This window comes from Aquarana catesbeiana, linkage group LG01 (assembly GCF_042186555.1).
Source record: "Aquarana catesbeiana isolate 2022-GZ linkage group LG01, ASM4218655v1, whole genome shotgun sequence".
Taxonomy (NCBI): domain Eukaryota; kingdom Metazoa; phylum Chordata; class Amphibia; order Anura; family Ranidae; genus Aquarana; species Aquarana catesbeiana.
In genome coordinates, this window is record NC_133324.1 from 302,307,852 (window position 1) to 302,320,866 (window position 13,015).

Here is a 13,015-nt window from a genome sequence, read left to right on the forward strand (position 1 = left end):
ACAGAAGAATTCCATGCCTATCTTATCAAACAAATCTAAGTGTGACTAAGTGTATAAAACCAATCTCTCAGAATACACTACCTGTTACTTTTAGTAGAAACTGATCCTCCATTAGGGAAAAACAATGCAGTAGTGTTGCAATAATTTATAGAAAATGTCTCTTTTAATTAGATTAATAGTGCGGGGCTATGAGAGGTATTTAACTGAATACTGACTCTCAGATGTGATCATAGGCGTGTGCACAGGGTGTGCCAGGTGTGCCTGGGCACACCCTAATGCCCAGGCACACGCTAATGCCCAGGCACATCCAACACACCCCAGGGCTTTTTTGCTGCCAAAATGTGTGAGAATTCTTTTTTTCTAAATGACACTGCTGCGAGTTAGACTATTTGTCATGGATGTGTACAACTCCTGTGGGAACTGGAGCCACTGGCTGCGGAGTAATCAGTCAGTCAGCCGCATTTTCCGATGCTGACTCTGTAGTTCCGGCTACAGCATCCCTGTCAGCTGAATATCATTCCGCCGCCAGCTGTCAGAGATGAAGCATGTGAACTTCAGAGAGCATCGGATACTTCCTGACTGCTTACTTCACAGCTGTGGCTGCAGTCCTTACAGGAGTCACCCACCATCCTATGCCCTGTGTGCCAGAAGACAGCTTGCCGAACTCCTCTCTGATGCCGCATTTGGATGAAAACTGTCTCTCTCCTCCTCGGGTTCCTATCTGGCTGAGTCGGGGCTTTCACAGCTCCAGTACAGGTGGGAGGAGCAGGAAGAGATCATCACAGAGTGCACCCTCCATCACTTTCCTCCTGTCCAGCACACAGCACAACTCTCCCTGGGGATGATGGAAGAGCTCAGAGGACAGATAGCAGCCTTTTACCTGTGAGACCTGTGAGTACTGACCTTCTCTGCCTGCCACTATAAAATTCTATGCTGTAAACCTGCCCTGCACTTTGCAAAACAGGTTTACTGAATGAGAAAGTAACATTCTTGAACAGGTTAGGAATTCCTGGGACTTCTGAGGTGTTACATAAATGTATTCCACATACACATTATATCCTGTTAAAATGATTTTATTTAATAATAATAATAATAATAATGTGGAATACATCTATGTAGCACCTCTGAAGTCCCTATTAAAAACTCTTATCATAATAATACAGCCCAACTCCAGGACAGTAAAAAAGTCTATCCTTGCAGTGTGTGGGGGGAGGGGAGGGGGTAACCTCTTTCACTTACCTGACTCTAATGTCTCTTCCTTCACCCCAAAGCCGTGACATCATCACATACCATACAGGGACATTAACCCTGTATGGTATGATAGGGAGGCTGGAGTGTGACCACAGCCAGTAACTTAAAGCGGAGCTCCACCTTAAAAAAAAAAAATATTAAAAGCCAGCAGCTACAAATACTGCAGCTGCTGACTTTTAATAAATGGACACTTGCCTGTCCCAGGGTCCAGCGATGTCGGCAGCAGATGACGAGCAATCGCTCGGTTTTCAGCTGCCCCCACCGCCATCCTCAGTCAGGGAATCGGGAAGTGAAGCGTTGCGGCTTTACTGACGCCCTGCGCGTCTTCACTGGTCCCCATTGTGTTGTGGGAACTGTGTGTTTCCCAGACCACAACGGGGGGGGGGGGGGCAGGCATCTGTGGCTAGCTATTCCTTGAAGTGGGTGCAGATACCTGTATTATACAGGTATCTGCACCCCCCTCCCCCCTGAAAGGTGCCAATTGTGGCACCGGAGGGGGGGGAGGAATCAGATGAGTGGAAGTTCCACTTTAGGGTGGAACGCCGCTTTAAGACCCCTTTCACACTAGGGTATTTTTCAGGCGTTTTAGTGCTAAAAATAGCGCCTGTAAAGTGCCTGAAAACTGCCTCCTCAGTGTGAAAGCCTGAGTGCTTTCACACAGGGGCAGTGTGCTTGCAGGACGTTAGGAAAGGTCCCGCAAGCAGCATCTTTGGGGTGGTGTGGTAGAGCTGTATACACTGCTTCTAAACCGCCCAATGCCCATTGGAATGAATTGGCAGCGCTGGCGAAGCGCCTGCAAAGCGCTTCGGCAGCGCTGCAACATGGCCAGTTTTAACCCTTTCTTCAGCCGCTAGCAGGAGTTAAAAGCATAAACCTCTATGCATTTATTATTTTTTAATAAAAAGTTGAACAAAGGCACTTGGGTCAGGCAGGCACATAAATGGGTGGTTTTATGTACACATATGTGAGTATTTGTGTGTGTGTGTGTATATACAGTATATGTGTGTGTGTGTGTGTGTGTGTATATGTATATATATAATATATATATATATATATATATATATATATATATATATATATAATTATTATACACACGCATGTGTGTTTGAGTTTTGGGGTGCACACCCTAATGCAATAGGCTGCGCACGCCTATGGATGTGATACAGCTATGACTATTGCATGTTTAAAAAATAATCATCAATGCATACCACACGTCCTTCCATGTTCACATATTTGTTCTAATCAAAAGCATATAATCCCTGGAATTCATAAAGACTCGTGCAGACATATTTTGCGAACATGTTTCTCAGGCATTCTAATGCCCTGTACACACGGTCGGATTTTACGACGGAAAATGTGCAATCAGAGCGTGTTGTCAGAAATTCCAACCGTGTGTGGGCTCCATCGGACATTTTCCATCAGATTTTCCGACACACAAAGTTTGAGAGCAGGCTATAAAATTTTCCGACAACAAAATCCGATCGCGTCAATTCCGACCGTGTGTGGACAATTCCAACGCAGAAGGTGGCACGCATGCTCAGAAGAAATTCCGAGACGGAACAGCACAGTCTGGTAAAATTAGCGTGTGGAATGGATATAGCACTTTCGTCAGGCTGCAATGTTTAAAATTGTTTAATGCAGCGCACTCTGTTCTTCTTTATATTGCTAGAAGAATGAAGTAGTTTTGCTGCTGATATTCACACAGACTTCTCACTAACTTCTTTCTTTATTATTTATCATGATTTCATCAATATATTTTGCTTTGTCACATCTGTCAAAAAAGATATCTTTTTGGGGGGGGTGTATTTTTTCAAGCCTGATCTTGGTTTTTTTTTTTTTTTTTTTTACATCCTGAATATTTTTGGGTGTGTTTTGTGTGTCAAGTTACCACAACACCATTATTATCTTGTATTATTTAATCTCAAGGATATTGCTTGGTGTTGGTGTCTCTTGTTAATTTCACATTGTATTTTTGAAATGTACCTGCCTCATCACAAACAAACTGTCCTTTTTGAAGGAAAACACACATAGGTGAGTATAATTGAAACCAAAATTCCTTTATTAAGGGATCAGAACCAAACAAAGAGGAAGGCAGCGCTGGAGAAACAGCTGATATTGGCGAAGCCTTTGACCCCCAGGGCACACATCAATTATTTTCTAGCAAAATTGGTGGCCTGAGGAGTCCATATCTAAGGGAGTGCAGTCTGGTCCAGAAGTCCCAGAGATCATGAAAGCAGTAGATGACATGTATTGTCCCCAGGCTGTGGTCATACAAGAGCCTGCATCTTTTGCCAGACCAGACTGAACCCAGGGCCATCACTCTCTGGTCCTCCTTCCACGCTTCCTTCCCGGCTGTGGCTCTGGTGTTCGAGGGGTGGCAGGAGGAGGAGTAGGACCTGGAGGAGGAGGACCTGGAGGAGGAGGACCATGGGTGAGCTGACAAATGTGGGTTTCACATGTGAGTTGGCCCCTCAACCCCTTATTTAGTGCTTCCAAAATTAAAAACTCCTCTTCCTGCCACTTTTTCTTTGAAGGCGGAGGGGAGGGACCTGGGTATCGGGCAACCTACTTGGCCCGGCCACCTCCTGGCTGAGACTTTCCTGTGTATGAAAAAGGGACATGGTTTTAGTTTTTGGTTCATCAATCACAATCATAAATTAGTACTCAAAACTAACATCTATTTAACATCATTGATTGGACAACCATAAATATTTAGAAGAATGCTATACCTGGCTCAAGCTGGGCTCCTCCACATGTTGCTGCCTGGAAGGCCCAGGTTGGGCATCAGAAGCCTCAGCTGGGGGGGGAAGGAAGCGTGGAAGGAAGAGTGGAGAGTGCTGACCTGGGTTCAATCTGACCTGACAGAAAATGCAGTCTGTCATAATACCACAGCCTGAGGACATAGATGTCATCTGCAGCTCCTGATCTCTGGGAGTCCTGGACCTTCTTGTGCTCCCTTAGATATGTGCTCCTCATGCCACCAATTAGGATCTTCAAATAGGTGATGTCTGCCGTGGGGATCACCGGCTTCACAAATTGCAGCAAATTATCCAGCGCTGCCTTCCTCTTTGTTTGGTTCTTATAATCAGGGTGGTTGACCTGCCACAGACAAGGCAGCTCCCTGAACATATCTATGAAGATTGGCATAAAGTCCTGATCATTGACTAGATCCATTTTCTCTGCAAGACACAACACCAGACAAACCCTAATGTCAGCCTAAAGTCTTATAAACTTGTTTAACTACAGGCCTCAATCTAGAAGCAGTATAGGCCAAAGTTTAAATATTACCTTCGTTATCACGATCGGCGCCTCCGATACTCCTTCCTCTGCTCACAGATCATATGTACTACGCACGCGTGTTACGCTTTTAATACACTACTTATGCGTGAAACTCCGCCCGCCCCTGACGTTCTTTGTAGTCTATTCCACACCCCTTCTCATTTGGCGCAGTAGGGAAGAGCACATGGCGGAGACAGAGCAGGTGTCTGATAATTACACCAACGAGGGGGAGGAGGAGGAGGAAAGCCCAGAGCCTGAAACGTCCTGATCCCGGAAGAGACGATTTAAGGCATCAAATATGTCCTTTGGGGAGATGTTAGAGATGGTCGACATACTGAAGAGGGCCGACTATGACGGGAAGTATGGACCTTACCCCAACCCCATTGTGAGGAAGGCCAAGATCATGGTGAAAGTGGTCAAAAGTCTGCACCGGAATTTCGGGGTACGACGATCCAAGGATCAGCTCAAGAAGAGGTGGTCGGACCTCAAATTAAGGGAGCACAATCAGTATAGAAGGATCAGGAGAGTGCTGCAAAAAATTAAGTAGTTGTCCTGTGATGCTATTCTTTATATTTCTAACGTTCGTGCTGCTCCATGTGCCTTTCTTTTTTTTTTTTTTTCAAATATAAAGTTTATTTAGGCATAGGAGAGGGACTTGCCCCAGAATAATAACAAAAACAAACAACAAATCTATTGATAGAGGACGCAGCCTCACACAGCGTCAAAACTTGAAATGTTTCCACATTTACTATATGTCTGGGTACCCCTCTCCTTCTGTCCCTTTTCTTTTATATTTTCCTCCCTTAATTGAAACCTTAGATAAAGGAAGAAGGGGGGGGGGAGAGAAAAAGAGGGGGAGAAAAGACGGGGAGGGAGAAAGGAAGAAAGGGTGGTGAGTAGGGCACAAGGAGGCGGCAGACACCCCAGAATGGGGCATACGTATTGAATTGGAGTTTCGGATGACTTCAGGCATCCATCATAAGGCTCTGTCCTTCAATGGAGAAAATAAAGATTACCCAGTTCGACCATATTTTGGTGTACAGCTCATTTTTGTGTCTGGCTGTGAGAATGAGATCCTCCATCCTCCTGATGTCCTCCACCTTCCTTACCCACATGCCCAAGGATGGGGCTCTGGTTGACTTCCACAATAGTGGAATACAAGATTTTGCTGCATCTAATAAATGTCGGATCAGGGATTTTTTGTATTTTTTGCTCGCCATATCTGTTGCATGTAGTAAGAAGAAACCTGGCTCCGCCGGGATAGGACGTTCCGTAAATTTTTGCATTGTTTTTTGTACATCTTTCCAGAACTGCTCCAATAATGGGCAGCTCCAGAAGATGTGTAGGATTGTTCCCTGTTCTCCCTGACATCTCCAGCAGAGCCCTGAGGAGGACAGGAAGAATCTCTGTAGTTTTGTAGGTGTGTTGTACCATCTGGTGAGTAATTTAAAATTCGTTTCTTGTGTCTTTGTACAAATTGAAGATTTGAAAGTAAAGTGTATAATGTTTTGTTTTTGTCGCTGTGTGAACGTACATTGTATGTCTTTTTCCCATGCCCCTAGCCCAGGTATCTTGTGGTTTTCTGGCGGTGTGATCAGCAACTGGTAGGTGGCCGACAACGCATGAGGTAGAGCTCCCTCCTCTGAGCAGTAGGTTTCAAAGGTCGTCAATGTCTGCTCAAAATTCTCCGGAGGAGGTAAAGTGTTAAGATAATGCTTAAGTTGCAGGGTTCTCCAGAAGTCCAAACAAAACGGCCCTTCTGGATTCATAAAATCTTCTGTTGAGGGCCACCGACCATTCACTGTAAAATGTGAAGTTTGGAAATACCCCCTTTCCCGTAGGGATCTGAAGGTTGGGTCCGTGTATCCAGGAATAAAGTCTGGTGTTCCCAGAATAGGGCGTAGAGGGGAATTGAGTGATGTCAATCTTGAGCGTGTGAAAAGGGAAGAGCAGATTCTCGAGGTCACACCTATTAGGGGGTGATTCTTTAACTCACATGGTAGAGAGTCATAGCACCAAGGCATTCTGTTTAGAGGTATAATACTTTGGATCTGTTCAAGTTGCGACCATAGTTTAGTAGGATGGTGCCGAGTCCAATCTATGAGTCTGGTCAGGTGGGTTGCTTGCTGGTATTTACGGAGGTCTGGGACTGCCAGGCCTCCATAGATTTTGGGTAGTGTAAGCAGTCTTTTGTTGAGTCTGGGTCTTTTGTTTGCCCAAATAAACTTAGAGAAGAGGGCACTCGTCTGATCAAAGTAGTGGGAGGGTAATTGAATCGGTAAGGCCTGTAATAGATATAGAAACTTCGGAAGTATGCACATCTTGAGGATGTTGCATCTACCAAACCATGAATGTAACCCTTTGCTCCATGTGGTAAATAAGTTCCGGACCTTAGATAGTAGGGGGGGGGGGAGTTCAGAGCATATATCTGTGACAGTGTAGGAGGGATGTGCGTACCCAGATATTTAAGGCTTGTATTTGTCCATTTGAAATTGAAACTTTCTTTAATGGAGGCCAGAAGTCGTGGGGGCAACCCCACACTCATGGCCTCTGACTTGGCAAAGTTGATCTTCATGTTGGAAATGTTGCCATAAATTTGAAATTCTTGTAATAGGTTGGGGATAGATATTAACGGATTAGTAAGGGTGAACATCATATCGTCTGCATAAGCAGCGATTTTCTGCTGTGTCTCTCCCAAAGACACCCCTGTTATATCTGGGTGGGCGCGCACGGTCCGCAGGAAGGGTTCCAGTGACAGGGCAAAGAGGAGGGGCGACAATGGGCACCCCTGACGAGTTCCATTCCGGATCGAAAAGGGATCCGACAGGACTCCATTCACACGCACCCGCGCTGTGGGGCCCGTGTAAACTGAGCTGATCCACCTAAGCATCCTGTCACCCAGTCCGACATGTCTCAAAACAGAGATCATGAAGTTCCAATCAACCCTATCAAAGGCCTTCTCTGCGTCCGTGCTTAGGAAGACACAGGGAGGGGAATTCTGATTCACTACATGTAGTATGTTTAGCACTTTGGTAGTGTTATCCCTAGCCTCTCTTGTGGGGACAAAACCAACCTGATCTAGGTGGATTAAGGAGGGAAGATATGTCTGGATTCTGGTGGCCAATATTTTCATAAAAATCTTGAGGTCCAGGTTAAGTAATGAGATTGGTCTATAACTTCCACATGCCGTCATGTCTTTCCCCTCCTTGGGAATTACCGCGATATGTGCTGTCAAGGTGTCTCTAGGTATGCATGCTCCAGAGCCCAGTGAGCCGAAGAACCAAAGAGCATATGTTCTCCCAAAACCGGTAGCAGGGTTTTGTAATATTGAGCCGTAAAGCCATCTGGCCCCGGGGCTTTACCCACTTTCATTGAAGCTACCGCCTTCTGTATCTCTTCCAATACAATGTGCTCATCCATCAGCTCACTGAACTCCGCAGACAGTTGGGGTAAACCAGATCTGCTCAGATAGTCATCTATATGTGTTTGTGGTGTGGGTGGTGTTTGTAGGTTGTAAAGTGAGGAATAAAATTCCCTAAACTCGGTTGCTATCTTCTGTGGGTGTGTGACTCTCTGTCCAGAGGGTGTCAAAATACGGGGGATATAATTGGCCAGGGTCTGTTCCCTCAAGGAATTTGCCAGTAATTTTCCACATTTGTTTCCTGACTCGTACGTTACGCAACGACAAATTTGGAGCGCGGCTTTCGCCTTAAATTGCATTAAGTCCACTATTTTACTCCGTACCTGTTTAAGTTCTGCCTCTCCCTCTGGTGTCTGAGCGTGTTTATGTCTCGCTTCTGCTCTATGTAGGTCATGAAAGAGAGACGTAAGTTGCTTTGAACGTTCCCTTTTAATACGTGCTCCGTGTTTGATTAGAACTCCACGGATTACTGCCTTATGGGCTTCCCACACTATAGCGGGGTTGCTGTCCAGGGTAATGTTAGTTCTGAAATAGTCTGTGACTTCTCGTGTTACATCTTTTAGCACTTCTTCATCCTGTAGGAGGCTTTCATTTAGTCTCCATGTTTTGGATCTAGTGGTCGTGTTGTTTGTCAGGGCATACGTCAACATAACAGGGGCATGGTCAGACCATGTGATTGACCCAATTTTGGAGTCACGAAGGGCATGTAGTTGGGCATGTGGGAGTAGAAAGTAGTCTATCCTCGAGTAGTGTTTGTGCGGGTTCGAGTAGAAGGTATAGTCACGTTCAGTCGGGTGGAGAAGTCTCCAAGTATCAATCAATTGTGCTCTGTGTAGTGTCCTGGATATTTGTTTCCGAATGTTAGGTGTTATAGATGAATTCCCAGAGGAGGTATCCTCGGCGGGTATTAGTGGGACATTAAAGTCGCCGCCTACTATGAGATGACCACATGTAAACTCCAGGAGGGCCTCTATGGTTTTACGGAGGAAGTGGTCTTGGTGGCAATTAGGTACATAGATATTGGCGAGGGTCACCTGTACTCCACCGATCTCCCCCTTAAGGAACAAGAATCTACCCTCTGGGTCTGAGTTTATATCTGTACATTTCCAAGGAACCCTTTTTGAGATGAGTATGGACACTCCACGGGTCTTAGATGAACCATTGGTGGAATGATATGCCAGTGGGAAAAATGTATTCTTCAAAATGGGAAGGTTACCGCTTTTAAAATGTGTCTCCTGGAGTAGTGCCAGGTCCGCCCTATGGTGTTTTAGGTCATGTAAAAGCATCCTTCTCTTTTCGGGTATGTTCAGGCCTTTTGTATTTAGTGAGAAGATGTTCACCGCCTCCATGTTACCCGGTATAAAGAGAGATTTAGATTTAAAAGGTCTAGAAATAGGGGGAAGGAGAGAGGGGGGGGACTGGTCAGAGGGGAGGGGGGGGGCGGGGAGGGAGAGCGAGTGAGAAGGGGGGGAAGGTAAAGAGAAACAAAAAACAGAGGATGGGAGGAGTAATTAGAAAGTGCTTAATCACACTTATAAACTCTATGTGGAGTATTCTAGATCAATAGTACAATGGTACTAGGACGCTCACCAGTACTAACTGGTAATCGAGCGCAGGCCTATTTGGGATTGTGAAAAGAGATAGCCAGGTTTGAACTCACTGACCCCCCCCCCCAAAAACCCCGCCATAAATCTGTATATGTCAATGTTACATTGAGAACGGCTATTGTACCTGGTCATGTAGGTACAACAACAAGTAACAGCAACTGCTTAGTAAACAGGTATATATCTTTTTGCAATCTGTGTGGCACACATAGTGCTCCAACCTGAGCATGATAACAATTGAAAACAAAGTAAGAAAAAATTTGTTTCTATGATACCTACAAAAGGAAACGGGGGGAGCAGCCTCCGAGCCCAAGAAAGAAGAAAAAAAAAAAAAAAAAAAAATTTAGCTAGAGGCCGCTTCCCCAGGTCCCCATGTGCACCTCTCAAATACACCCCTCTACGGGAGTAGATCTCCTGGCGCTAAAAGCATCAGAGCTATCTTCCCCTTCTGCAAGTGCGCCATTTCAATACGAAGTGGAAGCTTGTGCTGTGAGAGCGGTCATCATCTCATTAGAATTTGTGAGGTAAGTTTATGCTTGAGCATTCACGTGTTATACTCCTATCTCCATAGTGGGCGGAGTCTCACTCAAACATAGTATAGCAGGGTTGTAAGTGCAGAGCATGGGACCTTCAACACGGGAGAAATTTCCAGTAGATCTCTCTTTTGCGTCCTTAACATCTCCCACAGTTCTGGCATACTTAATCCATTCCGAACACAGGCTTTGTAATGTTCCTACCTCCTCTATCTGGATTTTACATCACGGTATAGTTATGTCCCAAGGAGTAAAGGCCTCTTATATCCTGGTGGATCAGATCTAAATGCCTGTCAGTCAGTGAGCATGTAGGCATCTGTTATGCACACATACAGGGGGTCAGTCAATAGGTCAACAACACTAGGAATGGTAATAACATGTCATGCTCAGGTAACAGATTGGTCTGGTATGGAGTAGCAACATCATGACTCACGTGTGCCCTCGTTGGAGGGTGCCCTGGACCTCCTTCTGGAACGTTGCTGGCGAGGCGGTTGATAGCAGTGGCTCCCGATCTGCCTGTGGGGCGCGGTACAAGGGTCAGCCAATTAGGGACAGTGATCGGTTCTGACCCCAGAAAGGTAAAGAGGGCTGGCAAGTCCACTGGAGTGCGCAGGGTAAAGGATACTGTGGTATTCCGGAAAGTTACTGCCAGGGGGTATCCCCAGCGATACGTGCATCCCTGTCTCCTTGCTAGCTCCAAGACAGGTTTCAGCATAGCTCTTCTTTATAGCGTGGCTCTGGATAGATCACGGAGGATCTTGATCTCGGCGCCATCAAACATTACCTTCCCTTGTTCCCACGCTTTGCGGAGTATAAGATCCTTCTGGGTGTATCGGTGGACCCTACAGAGTACATCCCAGGGTCTGTCTGGATCCGTGGGTCTTGGACCGAGCGTCCTGTGTACGCGGTCCAGTTCGATGGATGGTGGTGGTGTGTCCAGGATCCCCTGAAAGATGGCCGTCACTGTTGCCTCCAGGTCTTCAGTTCCAGTGGCCTCTGGGAGACCCCTCAGCCTGCGTCTCTTGTGAACGCTCTAGGTCAGACACCCGTTGTGTGAGGGCACTGACCGAGCTTTCTCCTGCGTCTATTCGGTCTGCGATCGTCTGCATCTCCTCTCGAATCTCTTGTATGTCTCTGGTATGGGCCTCCTCCACTCGCTGGATAAGGGCCTCAATGTCAGACTTGGATGGTAGGGCCTCAAAGTCAGCTTTAGTGGGGAGTGCCTGTAGAATGGCGCGGATATCATCAGGTATGTCTCTTCCGTACCTCGTCGAGTTCGCCATTTCTGTATGAGGGTCTCCTGTGGATTCCTGAGGACACTCCGAGCTGTCGAGCGAGGATGGGGGTGTAGATACTGGCAGTATAGCAGGTTCTGCTGGGCAACGTGCACGTGGTGCTGATACAATGGCGCCTGGTGAGCTCCTCTGGGAGTCCGGAAAATAGCTCCGTATACTGCTCCGTGGGGTGAAATTCCGGGTGCCACTAACCGATGCTCTAGTCCTGTACTTCTTGCAGGTTGGCATGCCGCATTAGTCGAGAGTTTAGCCGTCGTTTTGTGCGGGCAGGGTAGGGGGAAGCCAGGAGCTCTCTAGAAATGCTTCCTCACACGGCCATCGCTAAGCCACGCCCCCCCATGTGCCTTTCTTTACTGTTGTACAGTTTAAAATGGCAACTTTCATGTTCATGGTCACATTATTCGTTCGTATGAAACATTGTTCATTTGGCATTGAAAACACCATGTTTTGGACATATGCATTTGAATACATTTTTGCTAGCCTACTTCTCATCAAATAATTTTGGTGTCTAGATAGGTTGGTAACTAGAATGAAATGCAAACTAGATTCTGTGTAAGGAGACGACACTCAGCAGCAGTTTACACATCTGGACGCTGGAGCACTAGTGTGGGACACAAGAACACCCTTTTTATTAGGGGGTCCCACACAGGTGCTCCAGTGTATACTATAGGGGTGTCTCCATCTGTGAAGCTTGTACAAAACAGGTAAGTATTCAACCTTGACAAAGTGACCCAAATAATTCTTCATCTTGGAACTCTGCCATAACAGACAATTGTACCCCACTTCCAAGCAATGTTTCATGTTCCTATTTCTGTCATCAAATATCTGTGTGCTAAGTATACCTATTTTTTTTTAACATAGGGGAGAAAAGACTCGGAGGACACCGCTCATCTGAGGAGACCACAGACCCCCCATCTCATAAGGAAGTGGAAATCCAACATAGTCAACAGGAGGAGGAGGAGGAAGGAGACGTGGTGGAAATAGTCACCACAACAGGTGAGTGTCTGCGACCGCAGGCTCAGGTAAGAGATGGATGCCAGCATATTTATAATACATGGTGTGTTTTTGTTTCTATATTTTTAGGTGATCGTGATGTTGTGGATGAAGGACAATTCACCAGTGAGAATGCACAGATCCTGATCGGGGAGATCATGGGGTGTAATAGGGACTTAGAAAACATCCAGAAAAACATCAATGATGTTAAAACCAAAATGAAGAACATTATTGATGTTTTAGGGAGAGTTTAAAACACCTCCAAATCCCTTACTTTTTTGTGGTTTTTAGAATTGAAAATTTTTTCAGATTTTTGGACATATTCGAGAAGAGCCAAATTTTGAAGATGCACACAGTGTGTCAACATGTGCTATCTGCCATCACAGGAGTTCAATGTAGGCATTTTGGGGGTGCAACCCCTTCCTCAATAATAAAGTAGCTGTGAGGAAGGGGTTGCACCCCCAAAACACGTCCCTTAATCCCCCATGATGGCAGCTAGCACATGTTGACATTCAGCAATTTGTGTGCATCTTCAAAAATTGGCTTTTCCAGGGGTACTTCACCCCATCTGAACGCAATATCAAACACAGTTTCTAAATACAGTTTCTGTAAGTTCCAGATTTGTGTATTTCTTGTTTG

The 13,015-nt window shown here is 45.8% G+C and overlaps 1 long non-coding RNA gene across 1 annotated transcript; it reads left to right on the plus strand.

The window, feature by feature from the left end:
• Positions 1–555: 555 nt before the first annotated feature.
• LOC141128898 (uncharacterized) lies at positions 556–12,705 on the plus strand. The gene is made up of 3 exons (XR_012241749.1): positions 556–891; positions 12,245–12,379; positions 12,467–12,705. It is a non-coding gene; the product is annotated as an uncharacterized lncRNA (long non-coding RNA).
• The last annotated feature ends 310 nt before the right edge of the window (positions 12,706–13,015 follow it).